General features: G+C 35.8%; 1 long non-coding RNA gene across 1 annotated transcript in view; it reads right to left on the bottom strand.

The window, feature by feature from the left end:
* LOC149916824 (uncharacterized) overlaps positions 1 to 14,486 on the bottom strand; it is a 510,270-nt gene that overhangs the window by 482,925 nt on the left and 12,859 nt on the right. Inside the window, exon 2 of the long non-coding RNA XR_016469166.1 lies at positions 778 to 835. This is a non-coding gene — a long non-coding RNA (uncharacterized LOC149916824). The remainder of the gene's footprint in view (positions 1 to 777; positions 836 to 14,486) is intronic.

Here is a 14,486-nt window from a genome sequence, read left to right as displayed (position 1 = left end):
TGCTGTTTCTTCTCTCTCGTATTATATATCAGATAATATTTGTCATCACTCCTAAAATTAGAAATTAACTGTATACCTTTATTGTAGTATATGATTTTCAGTTCTAACAAGGCTTTGTCCAATCTCCAGAGTTTTTCAAACATGATTTGTATTACGTGATTACATACAACATTTGCAGGTGTGAGCAGAAGAAATATGTTAGATCTCAAGAATTTTCAAGGACAGAGAGCATCTAAACAGACAAGAGAGACCATTAATTAATTTGTATCTCTCATCGTGGCTCCCTTCCTCCCCAGAAAAACAAACAGATGATGTAAGTTTAGACATTTGATGCAGAACTATCAACATCAGGAAGTAAACCAAAGAAACAGCCAATCTTGAAAAAACTACTTTTTTTTTTTTTTTAATATATATATATATATTGCTGCATAAAAGAATCACTGGTTAAAGAAAGCAAAGATACCCAAGGGCAAAGAGGAGCTTTGGATCAGCAGAGCCTGACAGATGCACATAGCTATAAAGATTTTTATAAATCTCAAGAGAGTGATGTAAGTATTACCTCACTCTGGGGCTATCAAGGGACACAGTTTTAACATTAATAATCAGTTACTTATACCAAAGATGTTTAGAGTACTTATGTTTACCAATCCATTCTTTCCAGCAAATTTCTGACTAGGGAATAGCAAATGCTACTCTTAGATCAGATATAGGGTAGTTTTGACATGAGGAAAATCACAAAGTCACTTTCTGTCTGGAACACTTTATGAAAATACTTACAGTTTTAATCTCAGAATGTCAGTTCAACTTTTCTTTCATTGCGTAAAGGAAATGCTTACTAAAAAGAGAAAAAGGTTTGCCTTAGTGTAAGAGAGATGGTCACAGATTGTAACAAAATATCTTGCCTAAGAAATAGTAATAATAAATAATAGTAATAATTTTGTTAGAACGGGGAAAAAACAGCTTCTGAGTACACAAACATTTAATGAGCAGAACTGACTTGATACTCTGAATTAAGTAAAGTAAAACATTGATGAATCTGTCTAACCTTTAGCACATTTTCAAAAAAATCATCATTTTCCTCTGGTATATTTCAATTCTGTCAGATCAACACCAGCTGGCAGAGAACTATCCCATCTATCAGGAAATCCTTGTGCCATTATTTCTTAAATGCCATAACACAGCTGTGTAAATGATGCTAACGTATTTTGAATCGGGCCTCATAAGTGTCCTGTAACTGGTTAGTCTTTAATGATTTCTCATCTGTTAATCATACCATTTTGTATCATAACGGTGAATATATTCAAATTCTTCAACTAATTTCATGGTTAAAATATAAAACCAAAATAATTATTCACACAGAAGTTTTTCTAACTACAAAGAAAATAAACATCTATGTCAAGAAAATGGGACAAATTCCATGCAAGAGAGCCAGAGAAAATCCCAAAAGTAACTCAAAAACTTTATATGAAAACAGTAAGTCTTAAATCATAGGCTGCAGTTGAAACAAACTTTGTCTTTTATACGTAACTTTTTCAAGTCTTTGTTAATTGAATTGTTACCTTGATGCAATGTAGTAGCACTACAATACTACGTTTCAGATGAAGGACACTGCAAATTCTGAACTCCAAGAAAACTCCACTACTTCCTCATATCAAGTGATCAGCATGGGAAAACAGAACTACTAATGCCAATTAAAATAGTCTGTAGTGCAGATTGATCACTCATATCAGCTGACAGTAGCCAGAAATTCACGTTTACCAAAAGTAGAACGAGTCCCCAGGCACAGTAGGGAACCTACTGGCATTGCTGATATTTTTAGCTATAAGAATTTTAATTAGAAAGTGGTGCCTTTACCACAAATATTTAGAAACATTGCAGCAGAGCTGATTTCTTTCTTAAAAATAAACACATTCTAGCTATTTGCATTCATCCTCAAAGATTAACTGCTCCACTTTTATTTTTGTATCCAAATTCTCAAATGTCTAGGAAAAAAAGTAAAGTTAACTACTGTTGAAGTTAAAATTTTTATTTCATTTCCATGTTGTTCCTAATAAAAGGTCTCCCAGTGGATTGCATTTAAACTGAGTTTTGTTCCTCAGCCTCATCTACTACTACTGCATTAACTAAGATTAACACAGAATTTCTTCCCTTTCGTTTTCTATAGCTTGAATAGATGTAGATGTAATAAAATACTACATCACTGTGAAAAAAATTGATTTATTTTTTATAGCCCCAACATACAAATGTACTTATAGCCTATTGGAGTATTAAAAATTTAAAAAAAAAAAAATCAATATATACATGAAAGCCAATATCACGAGTACAAATTCAATCTATAAAATACATTTTTATCTTTGCATGGTATTTTATTTTCTATTTTTTAAGCATTTTCACAGTGACTGCAGATCATTGATAAAAATGAACATCAATTCACAGCTTCTACATTCTAAATGAAAGAAGGTCTCCTGCTATTTCCCTAGATGGCTAATAAATGGTTCTGTTGGTCTGCCACGGTTTGAGAAGAAATATTCAACTATGTATTTTCACAAGTTTAAAGGCATGCAGAACTTATCCATCACAGCTCAGACGCAGGATTGGCCTGCTCTAAAATATAGGAAAGGCACATTCTTCCTCTGTAAAAATTAGTGAAGGATAACAGTTTTCAGGAGATTTTAGGCCAACCAACCTGAGCTTTTGAAAAATGTTTAAGGGCTTGAACTGCGAATGGTAACTTGCTAAAAGGTCTGATTTTATATGCTCTGCTAACTAATTCATGAAGCACCACTAGCACCTGTATGGCCAGTAGATTGTTTTGAGAAAGCTGCAACTTTGGGTTCCACCAGTTCTGTTTTAATGCCTGATGTTAGTCATGACTGTGACGCCCCCCCTCCCAAGGCATAATCCCCTTCTGCCACATTGCCTGGCATGTACGTCTAGTCATCTGATAATATAAAAGAATCTGAGATCATATTTCAATTTCCATATTTGAATGATGACCTGATGAAAAATAGACATCTATTATTCTCTGAAATCTGTTCAGTAGTGATAACCTTGTGAAAAGAGTACTGGTGATACTAGAAATGTTTAGGAGATAAAGACACGTCATTGCTTTTTCTTATTCTAGACTCTTAAATTTTAGATAGATAGTGGTAGGATTATCCTATCTTAAATTTCATATTATTTCTCCTTATCAATAACATTTCATCTTCATAAGAAAGACTCATTGAAGCATACCATCTAACCCCATCTTCAAAATTTCAATTCTGAAATTTTAAGATTGGGATTATCAATATAGCTTTCCTTTGAAATGAGTTTGTGCTGTGGCACATTTTACCCTAAAATAATTACAAGATTTAAAAATGTCTAAAAATACTTAGCAAGATGCTGCTTAAGACTGAGTTAAAACTAAATCCATCTGGAAATTGCCAAGTTCTAAAGCTTGAGATATGTCAGAGCATTAAACAGCTTGCTGAAAAAAATGCAGTATATTTTCATTAAATACATGCTTTTATTAAATACATGCCTTCATTTCACTAGGAAAAGAATTATTAAAGATTTCACTTTTTTTTTCTAAATGAAGCATTCACAAAATATTTAAGAAATGCAATCATAGAGCAAAATGAGGAAAAGAAAAGATACAGGATTGCCCCTCTACTAACAGCACTAAACTCCCAATTTTTTTTTTATTCTGCTCTTTCTCCTCCTTCCTGTGGCTGGGAGATCAAGCATGCCTGAAGCAGGAGATCATGCTCATTGCTTTCCTTGCTCTGTAATCTGAGTGCCTGTGCACAAATAACATACCACCAGAAACATGCTCCATTTTGATTTAACCAACAGCAATAACATTTTCTGTTCTTTTATCGCAGGGATTGGGAGCATTTGTCTCCCAAAGAGGATCATACCTGCCACATTAGGAGGCGAGAGGTCAAGGGCAGATTAAAAAAGGGAAGAACGAACGAGCCTGTGAATACATCCTCAATTATTTTCAAGATCAAAAGCAACATTTTGAAAATAGCATTCAGATCAAGGGAGTGAGTACTTTTGTGTAAGGATACATAGCAGACAAGAATTGCAAGCCACTGCTAAGGGATTCCGTTTGTGGAACCTCAACATAGGGATTTACAGAATCAGGTTGAATAATACAAGACTGCAGTTAGAAATACTAGCACATAGGCAGCTTGTACAATTATTTTGGCCTTTTTCCCTAGTTTGCCACAGTTTATGAGTTTTGTGTTTGTTGGTTTGTTACTTTGTTTTTAGACTTTTTTTCCCCAGTCATTTACAATTTGTTATTGATTTTTACTCCATGCCATCTGCACATATCTTTCAGTCTCTTACATGTACTATAGTCATGCAGTCACTAGCAAGCTAGGAGTTGTCTTCAGCACTGACAAACGCTATGGGGTATTGGTGAGATCTAAAAGAGCATTAAGGACAAAAACTTTCACTATTAAGACAACGACAAAGAATAAAAAATCAAGAGTTCACCAGCACAGCACACCAAAACCAAAGTCATGCCCAGATTTTAACTCAGAATATTGCCCTTTTGCACTGTATAGGTTAAAATGCAAGGTTATCTACAACATCTGCATAAAAACTCCCTGTCACAAAACACGACTAATTACAACAGTGTCCTGAATTAGCCAAGAGTCCTAGCCTTCCCCCCTGACAGGACCGACACACATTATATGCAGGGTCACATTACTGTCGCATCGCTGATATACATCTGTTAAGATCAGTAAAACTGTGGCCACAAACTGCATCAAAGGTGGAGACTGGTTTTGCAATCAAAACCAACTCCACAACAGCTCTTCTCCAGGAGAAGAGTAAAAAATTCTCCAGTAAAGTAAAAATTTTGGTGCTTCATTAGGCACCTCAAGGAAGAGAATTGCTAAGGAAGTTATTGCATTGTCTATAGTTTTCAACTGAATCAGGTGGGCATAATGCAAAAAAATCCAATGCAGAAGGAGGAGCATACAGTGTATTACTTTAAAACCTGTAGGCTCCTGCTAATCATGCCAGACTACTGCTCATAACTTAAATTATTCATTGAGGAAGAATAAAAGTTTAATCAATAAAACCAGGGTCAAGTGACCCATACTAGAGGTTCTGAAAAAGATGCCTTGAAAGTCAGCTGTAAAATACTGTGTGTTTTGAATGAAACATTAATATCTTCTCATGTTCCTATATTCATTAATAATAATAAACCACAACCATGCCTGACCTTTGCCTTCACAGTTTTGAAAGGGAGTTTATGAAAATCATCAGCATTATCAGAGTTCTTTACCACTACTTCAATACTTATGGTACAATTCAAGAATACTTAAGGTTACAAAGATAGCTCTTGATCTTCCTGTGGAGCTATTTGTAAAACATCAGCTATAAGAGAAAAGCCTCAGAAGAGAGTAAAAATGGTCACCACTGCTTAGTTTTTGTCTTCTGTATCAATATGTAGGTGATACAGTGCCAAACTGCAATACATATTGAAGCTATACTCTTTCATAATTGACAGGGCCATAGGCAGGTGTTAAGTTATTCTGTGTTGCTGTAATTATAGTGCAGACCAATCACTCTCCAAGTCTGCAAGAAAAGCTGGCAGTTAAAGTCGCCACATACAGCAATCATAACTGCACTGACAGGCTGCTGTCAAGCAGGCAGGGCATTCTGGAGATAGATAGCAGAAATGCCAAATCTAAGACAAACATTCCCTGAATATGTAATAAATCATATTAGCTGTCAAGTGCTTCTCCTTGGTTTATTGATTGTGGTTAAAATAAACTAATTAGAATCATAATGATGATGCAATGAAACAGGAAACAAGGACGTGAGTTATGCAACATGAAATAGTTTTTAGCAGTCAAGCAGCAGATCAAGTCTAAGCTTCTTCACTTGCTAGCAAATTAGTGTGGAGTGAGTACAGAAACTGCGTGAGGTTATGGAAGTATCAAACAGCAGCATGGCTATCTGAGATACTGCATGCAGATGGGGCCCATTCTGGGAGCTGCAACAGCTATTTCAAGTTTAAGGATGCTCATTCCCCCACTGTCCTGCCTAACCTCCATTGGCACGGCAGAGGCAGGAGGTATGGACATGCTCACAGCCTCTCCACCTCCCACAGACAAGGCGCCAGCATTGAGCATGACCTATAACCAGAGAACAAGCAGGGTAGTCCTCTGCAACAAGAGGAACTTGCAAGAATCACACAGTGCTTTGCAACAGAGGTTTTGCTACCAGTACTTGACTGACTGGATATATCTATGTACATACAATCAAGTTAAATAAGACTTGAATCATAAATCTTGGAAAAGACCTCTATGATCTCATCCAACCATCTACTCATCACCAATATGCCCACTAAACCATGTCCCTAAGTGCTACATCTACATTTTTCTTGTAAACCTCTAGGGATGGTCACTCCATCACTTCCCTGGGAGGCCTGTTCCAAACACACCAGTTATACAGTCAGATGTACTGAAGCTTGTCCCTTCTCATCTCAAAAACCAATTCATTTATATCTTACTGTTTTGTAACTTCATCTATCTGTCCATCCACAGCAACTTGGTCACAAATGATATTCTCCAGGGGCCAGTGTTGGGGCCAATCCTGTTTAATATCTTTAGTCAATAAAAATGTGTTTTGGATGAGGGAACTGAAAGCACCCTCAGTACATCTGCAGACAACACCAACCTGGGGAGGAAGTGTTGATCTGCCTGAGGGTAGGAAGGCCCTACAGAAGGACCTGGACAGGTTGGATTCATGGGCTGAGACCAATGGGATGAAGTTCAACACATTGGTCCTGCACATTGGTCACAACCACAGGCAATGCTGCAGCTTTAGGGCAGAGTGGCTGGAAAGCTGCATGGGGAAAAAGGGTCTGGGACTGTTGGTTGACACTCTACTGAACAGGAGGCAGCAGTGTGCCCACGTGGTGAATGGCATACTGGCTTACATCAGAAATAGTGTAGCCAGCGGGACCAGAGATCATCCTTCTGTACTCAGCTTGGGTAAGGACACAACTCAGTTACTCTGTTCGATTTGGGGTCCCTGACTACCAGAAAGACATTGAGGTCCTGGAGTGCATAAAGAGAAGGGCAACAAAGCTGGCAAAGGGTCTGGAACACAAGTCCTATGAAAAACAGGTGACAGAACTGGGACTGTTCAGTCTGGAGAAGAGAAGGCTAAAGTGAAATCTTATCACACTTTACAACTACCTGAAAGAAGGTGGAAACTGGCCTCCCAGTAACAACAATAGGACTAAAGGTAATGACCTCAGGTGGCATCAGGAAAGGTTCAGATTGGCTATAAGGAAAAATTTATTATCTAAGAGAATGATGAGGCACTGGAACAGGCTGCCTGGTTGAGTCACTATCCGTGAAAGTGTTTAAGAAAAAGTTAGATAAGTAGTACTTAGGGGCAGTTTACTAGGCAGTATTGCTGATAGGTGGACAGTTGGACTGGATGAGCTCAGAGGCCTTTTCTAACCTTAATGATTCTATGATGTAACACTTCCCCATGTCAATTTGTCCAGAGGACAATACATAGTGAGAAAACCAAATACACTGGGAATACCATGGTAAGTTTAGATAGACATTCAGAACTCCTGAGATTACTCCTAAGAACAGCTAACCCTTTTGAATTGCTAGCACTCAGATATTTTCAGTCCCCTGACATGAATATTCAAGATGCATAAAACACATATATCTCAGTGGCAAGTAGAACAGAACAAGAGAATAACTTGAATCTGGAAACAGGTGTGATGCAGCAGCCATACAAATTTTACATTTAATAGAATCTGTATTTTGCTGTGAATCAGTGACTCAATATTACATCTTCATCTGCTTCTCATGCCAATTTTACACTGACTTAACTCTATTAACTTATCCCTTACCTTTAAATAGCTTATTTCAGATTCACATTAAAGTAGATGAGACAGAAATCAGTCCTTTCTAGGGTTGCATCCTAATATATTGTTGATGCTGTCATCAACAACTTCGAATAAATAGTTTATTATTTTATTTAACATGACACTTCATTTTATTTACTAGAAGTAGAATATGAAAAATATCCAGACGAACACTCAAATTTACCAAATCATTTTAGAAGATCAGTATTGAATTTAATCTGTGCTAAATGTACATGCAGGGGAATGGTAATATCAATGTTAATCCATTCACAGTTTTTGTTATGCGACTGCACAAAAAAATTCATGTATGCTAATTTTCTGCAACTATAATTGCCTGCTCTTAAAAGGTCATGGAATTTAATCTCCCGTTTCTCTAACTTGGTTTCATTGCATGAATGAAGGAAACAAGACTTAGTGATTTTACGTTCTTGACCAAAATATTTATCTGCCTTTGGGACAGAAGATTCTACTTGCCATCCACATTTAGATACCCTGAAAAGATGGTGATTAGTTGAGTGATTAATGCTAACCGCCACTTATCTATGTAGCTAAGTTGGATCCAAGTAGCTACGGGAATAAATCTGTAGTTGAACTGCCTGGGCCCAATTTAACTATGATATAATTCACAGCAGAGTAGAAGATGGCTGCAAGTAAAGAAACAGGTGTGCTGTGAAATGAAGATGTTGGTAGTATTTTAAATAACTTGTTTAGGGATTAGGTGTGAACTTCAGTGGTTTAATTCTGAGTCTAAAAGGAGTACAAGTAACCCTACCTGAATAAAGTACAGAAAGTAGCCAAAAATCTTCATCAAAGAATGCCTTTGCTGTGCTTTCTATTCACTCCTGATCACAGCTTCTCTGGAATACAGCATACATACATGACTCCATCTTCACCCTTTGTCTCTTTCTCCACAAGCCTTCATAGCATAGCATGTGCTATGTATACAGTTTATGTGTCCCACACTAAAAGGCTAGATTGCCTTCATGTGTCAGAAGGAGAATAAAGGAGTTTCCTGTGTAAATTTGATTTATCACTGGGAACACTGGTACTGGTGGTAATCTTCATGTCTCTGTGGTGATAGTTCAACTGACATAAGGACAATGTGTGGCAAAGGTAATGAGATTAATTAACTCCAAGAAAAATAAACCCAAATGAGATAAACATGGTTTTATCTCTATTGAAGTTTGCTCATTTACTATCAAGATCATAAAATGAACTGTTCTGCACACGATAGGAAACAGCTCCCTAGAAATACTCTTCACGATTTCATAATGGCATAGCTAGACATTTAACACACACACACAAAAAATCTATTTAGTGTGTATACCTTATTAGACAATTTTTTTTTTAACAAAAATCTACACTTCAACCTTCATCTATAATATGGAAGAATTAAGAAATGATTAAAAATAAAATATCGACATGCCTGTCTAGAATTTAAAAGGTATATTTTTCAATTGTATGCTTTTCTATTGTAATTGTAGACTTTGTATTAGATAACAGATTTGTAGATTGCAAAGATGAGGTCAGTGAAGCTACGCTTGCTTTCACCTATCAAATAGGTCAAGATGAACACAAAGACAGCACTCCATAAGCAATTGAAATGAATTTTAAACCTACAAGCTGAGTTGTGGTTCACTGGTTCCCCCCAGCCCCAAACATAAGAAATTCCATAGGCAAGCATTCAACTAATAGATTTCAATGAGCAGATCAACTCCTGAGAAAACAAAACAAAACCTTGACAAGTCCAAAACCTTCCAATCTATTTAGGAAATAAATTGATCAAAATATATAAGATACTTTATGTAATGTAATTTTTTTTTTTTTTTTTTGCTGTTTTTTGTTTGTTTGTTTTCTTTTAAGTTACATTATTTCATAGAAGTGGAAAGCTGAGAAACTTGCTACTTTCTTTCCTTCTCTCTCTTTCCTTCATACAGGCATCACTTTTTCTGATAGTAATGGGAATGACAACACTATGCATTTCTAATAAAAGAATGAATCTTTTTCAGATTGTACACCAGCTGCTGAGCAATTCTAGAAAGTTTCGTTTCAGATTGTGTGTGCAATATTGAACACAATCTGTAGCCTTTTTTGCATAAGTGTCCTTTAAAGAGAATGAAATTGCATTTTCAAAGAGACATCAGGAAGATTTCCTCCATCTCTTAAAGTATCTTCAGTTAGTTATTGAAGTGGACTAGAACAGTAGTATTACAGTCTCATTAAACTCAGTATATTCTAATGTAATGCTTTGTTTTGCTCAGCAACTTTACTTTTAAGCTTTATTTGTTAAATTGAAATGATATAATTCCCCATTTATTACTTACAGTTAGGAGGACAATATCGCTTAAAATATCACTTAAAAAAAATATCAGAGAAGCTCAGAAATTCTGGTTGAAGACTGAAGACTGGATGCTACAAGAAACATAATTATTATGCCAACACCAAACAAAAGAAAACCACCACCACAAGAAAAAAACAATCCAAAGACACATAAATATCAACAAAAAAATCCCATGTCCTTAAGGTACACTTAAAAGTGCAATTACTACACAAGTTAACTGTTTCTTTTTTTAAAAAAAATTTCTCTGCAGATTTTCTTTACCTGCATAGAAGATGTCAGAAATCAAAGGCAAGTTGATATAGATACTGTTTTCAATTCCTATTGACCTTTATTTCCATTTGTTGCATGATAAAGCTAGTGTGTAATTCTTTGTTTTTATTTTGGATAATTCTTTGTATTTATTTTGTTAAGTGTTGATATTAATAAATTGGAGGGTGAATGGATTTCCTTCCAAATCAATCAGTTATCTTCTCTTGCCCTTTCCCCTTTTCTATTTCTTCCTTCCACTTTTTTTTTTCCTCCATATTTAACATGCTATTAAGAAGAATTTTTAAAAAATTCAATGATGTTATCTTATCCACATCATTTTATTTTCCTCTCGTTACGTAGAAAACAGCTATGTTAAAAATAAGAAATATTCATCAATGTATGAAAAGAAAATCTGACACTAGCTGGCAATAGCCATGCTCTAAGATGGTTCTTAAGCCTCAAGTGTTTTGCTTGCCAGCTACATATTCCAAATAAACACAGACATTCCCCACATTCAGAATCACTATGAAGCAGATCAGCTGGCTCCAAAGACATTCTGCTTCCAAGAACAGTGGTATAGAAGGAAGAGTAAACATTAAAGAAAGTAAAGTACAAACAGCAGCACAGCAGTGAAGACTTTTCCCAGGGATTCTACTACAATATATTTCAAAGCGTTTCAACTATAAATCTATGGTGCATGAGCTCTTTGAGAGCATAAGCTCTCAAATTCCATTCCCAATACATACACAGCACCCAGACTATATTTATTCAGGCACAAACATTTCCAATTGAAAAAAGTATGTAGCAATTTGAGAAGATGCACAGTGTAACTGATAACTTCACTATTATCACGTAGTGAGAACTCAACAAAAGAATCCTGCATCACAACAAAGCTTTCCCCCTCCATTTCAGCAATTATAAAAGTTCCTGAAAGAGAAGCTAAGTCAATGGACAAAAATATATCCTTGTCCCTAACTCAAATTCCTATCTCCCTACAAAAATACACATAGCGTGAAAATTTCAGACGTATACATTCAAACCACTGTAGGGGCAAATATTTGGTCTAGAGTCTTTCAGCAGCTCCTTAGAGCACGTTAGTGATTATTAGTATCTTTTCTTTCTTTTTAGTCGTTTTAATTGTTGCTTTTATTGGTGGTGTTGGCTTGGTTTTCTTTTGCTTTAATGAACGGCCATCCCCTATCAGGAGATCTGAAATACACTACTTGTGACTACAAAGCAGCACTCCCTCCTCCCCCAAAAGATGGGGCAGTGAGTAAGAAAGACAGACTACTTTCCTAGTTTACCCTAATTATCAGAATACAATACGATGAAGCATGACTTTTCCTATAATCTTGAAAAACATATTGTTCTACACTATTTAAGAATGGAAAGAAACATTAGATTGCCGCAAATGAGAAGACATGGCATTTTCATTCAGCCACGGAAACGTTGCATGACCAGAAACATACGTTCTGAAAGAAGCAAGGTAATACGAATACTATGTTGCAATATGCCCATATGCAATACAGCATAAAATGAGTTACTATGGTGACTTCTGAAATGGCAGACTTCTTTTCCACCAAATAAAAAAATATCAGAGCATGATCAGCTAAACACGATCCAACCCCGACTACTTTAGGTTTCATTCCTTTCTCACAGACGCCATTAGGATAGAGAACTTCTGACTCAGGAGGTTTTTCTTAAGTCACTTACTCTGTAGCATGTAAACAAGTAAAATTTACCAAAGAAAGCTGGACTTAAAAATCACGAAAGCAGTCCCTCTATCCAGAAAAAGCTGCAGTTGGGCAAACTTTGCTGATTAAAACACTTCCTCAGGAACATGTCTTGCAGTATGTTCAGAGTACTTCCGTGAAATCATCAAATAAGCTACAAAGGAAAGCGAGATTGTTCCTAATGGTTGAGGAAGCAGCTGTGTGAATTTCTTAAAAATAGCACAAAATCGAAATACTCACATATCCCACTGCCTCAGCTAAGGAAGAAAGCAAAGATTTGTTCTGAGCTTAGAGAAAAGACAATAGAAACACATAAAAATAATTTCCATTTTCTCATTACGCAGTCTTTTTTTGTATTGTCTGGATAGCTACCATTTCTTTTTAAAGATCAGCTGTGGCAGGGAAGGAAATAAACTAAAATAACTTTTAAAAAATTAATACTATTCAAAAACTATACTATGCTAAAACAGCCAACTGTGCTTAAAACCTTCTCTCAGATCACTAATTCACTAAGGTTGCTTTTATTACATGGTGCTACAAAAATTAGACGTTTTTGAAGCTACTTGCAAGGAGTAAAGATAAACGTGGCTACAAGGAAATAGTACAGGAAGGAAAACAAGAAAGAAGTAAAGACAGTAAACAGTACCCAGTATACACTTGAATGTATTCACATATAGCAGATATGCATATATGTATAACTAGTAGACATAAAATGCGATTAGAGATGAGCGAACAACCCACATCTCCCAGCAAATATTTTCTTGTTTTACTCTTCAGCAATTTAATGAAACAAACAAAAAAACCACTACAGTCAAAAGCAGGACAAACAAAACTAATCAACCTCTCTAGCTGTTTTCTGATTAATGCCTTTAGTTTCATCTTTAAGATGATCATAAAAATACTTTAAATATCTTTTTTGTTCAGCTTATGAGTTTCCATACGTTCTTAGTTCTTCTGATCCATCTTTCTCAAAATAAATAGTTAGAGGGGCTGAATCTGTACAAAGCCTAAGATGATTTTTGCAGACTTTTTTTTGAGCTCTTTCTCACTCATCTGCAAGTACCCCAGAACACACGGGTCCAGAAGCCACAATCATTTGGTGCATTACTACATTTTTCACAGCAAAATTGACCAGGACTCATACACATGAAAATGATCTTTCACAGCTCTACAATCTGTAGCCTTGATGGCTTAGGACATAAGTGGAATGTCAAGTCACCCGTCAGAACAATGCAGAATTTCATCTGCACAAGATCTGAAATTTCTGCACTTGATATTGATCAGTGAAATATCTTGCTTTATCTTGTACAGACATACACAAGACATTTTCTGATATTTTAATTGATATGCACAATAGAGGGCAGTTATTCCTATGATTTTTTTTAAGAGAATTATCAGAGAATGTGATGCCTCATTTGCTGGATAATAAACGTTCCATCACAGTAATAACTGCAGGGAAGTGTATGCTTCTGAAATACTTTTATAGCTGGAGAAATGGATTAGAGAGATTACCATTTCATCAAAGTGGCAGAACAGAAGAGAGGAAATATGGAAGGAAATTATTGTATAATTTCTGTAGAGTTGCTTTTTGTCAGACCCCACTGGCATCAATCAAACCATATCTTTTCTTCTGATGCAATCACATCAAAAAATGTGATGTTTCTCTTTAATATGCATGTTTCAGAATCAAAGAAGAGAAAGTGTAGAAGGAAGTTGATGTTCTTTTTAGTTTACTATCACCTTGATAAGAAAGGTGTAGACAATACTGTAATTTCAATATCAGATTACAAGCAAGTAGTGGGTGATTTCTTTATCTTCATTAAACTTTCCACAGCAAATTATTAAGCTAATGGTTAAAGATACATGGTCCTTCATGGTATATATAAGAATATATGTACATGGTCTATAAATAAGAATCATGTCAATTCTCATGAAATTCATATACAGAAAACTTGAGTAGTCTGACAACCTTAAAGAATAATGACAATTAAACACACTTGGATTGCATCCAGTTTACAGCAACGTTACAGGATTTTAGAGAAGGCCCTCCTACTGACCCACACAATCCTGTCACAAAGTCACTAAAAGAAGAATGATCTAGAACAGGAGGGTATAGAAGCCAGATAAAAGTTTTTTGATAGCTGTTTCCTTATATGTTTTGCTTCTCCTTTAACACTCCCCACCCCCACAAAGTTTCAAACACAGAACTTTGTTTTCTTTAGAAATTCATACCCAAAAAGCATTGCTAGTTGCAGAACAA

Source organism: Phasianus colchicus, chromosome 9, assembly GCF_987193195.1.
Source record: "Phasianus colchicus chromosome 9, bPhaCol1.hap1.1, whole genome shotgun sequence".
Classification (NCBI taxonomy): Eukaryota; Metazoa; Chordata; class Aves; order Galliformes; family Phasianidae; genus Phasianus; species Phasianus colchicus.
Note: the sequence above shows the minus strand (reverse complement) of the source record. Positions and strands in the feature narration are given on the sequence as shown.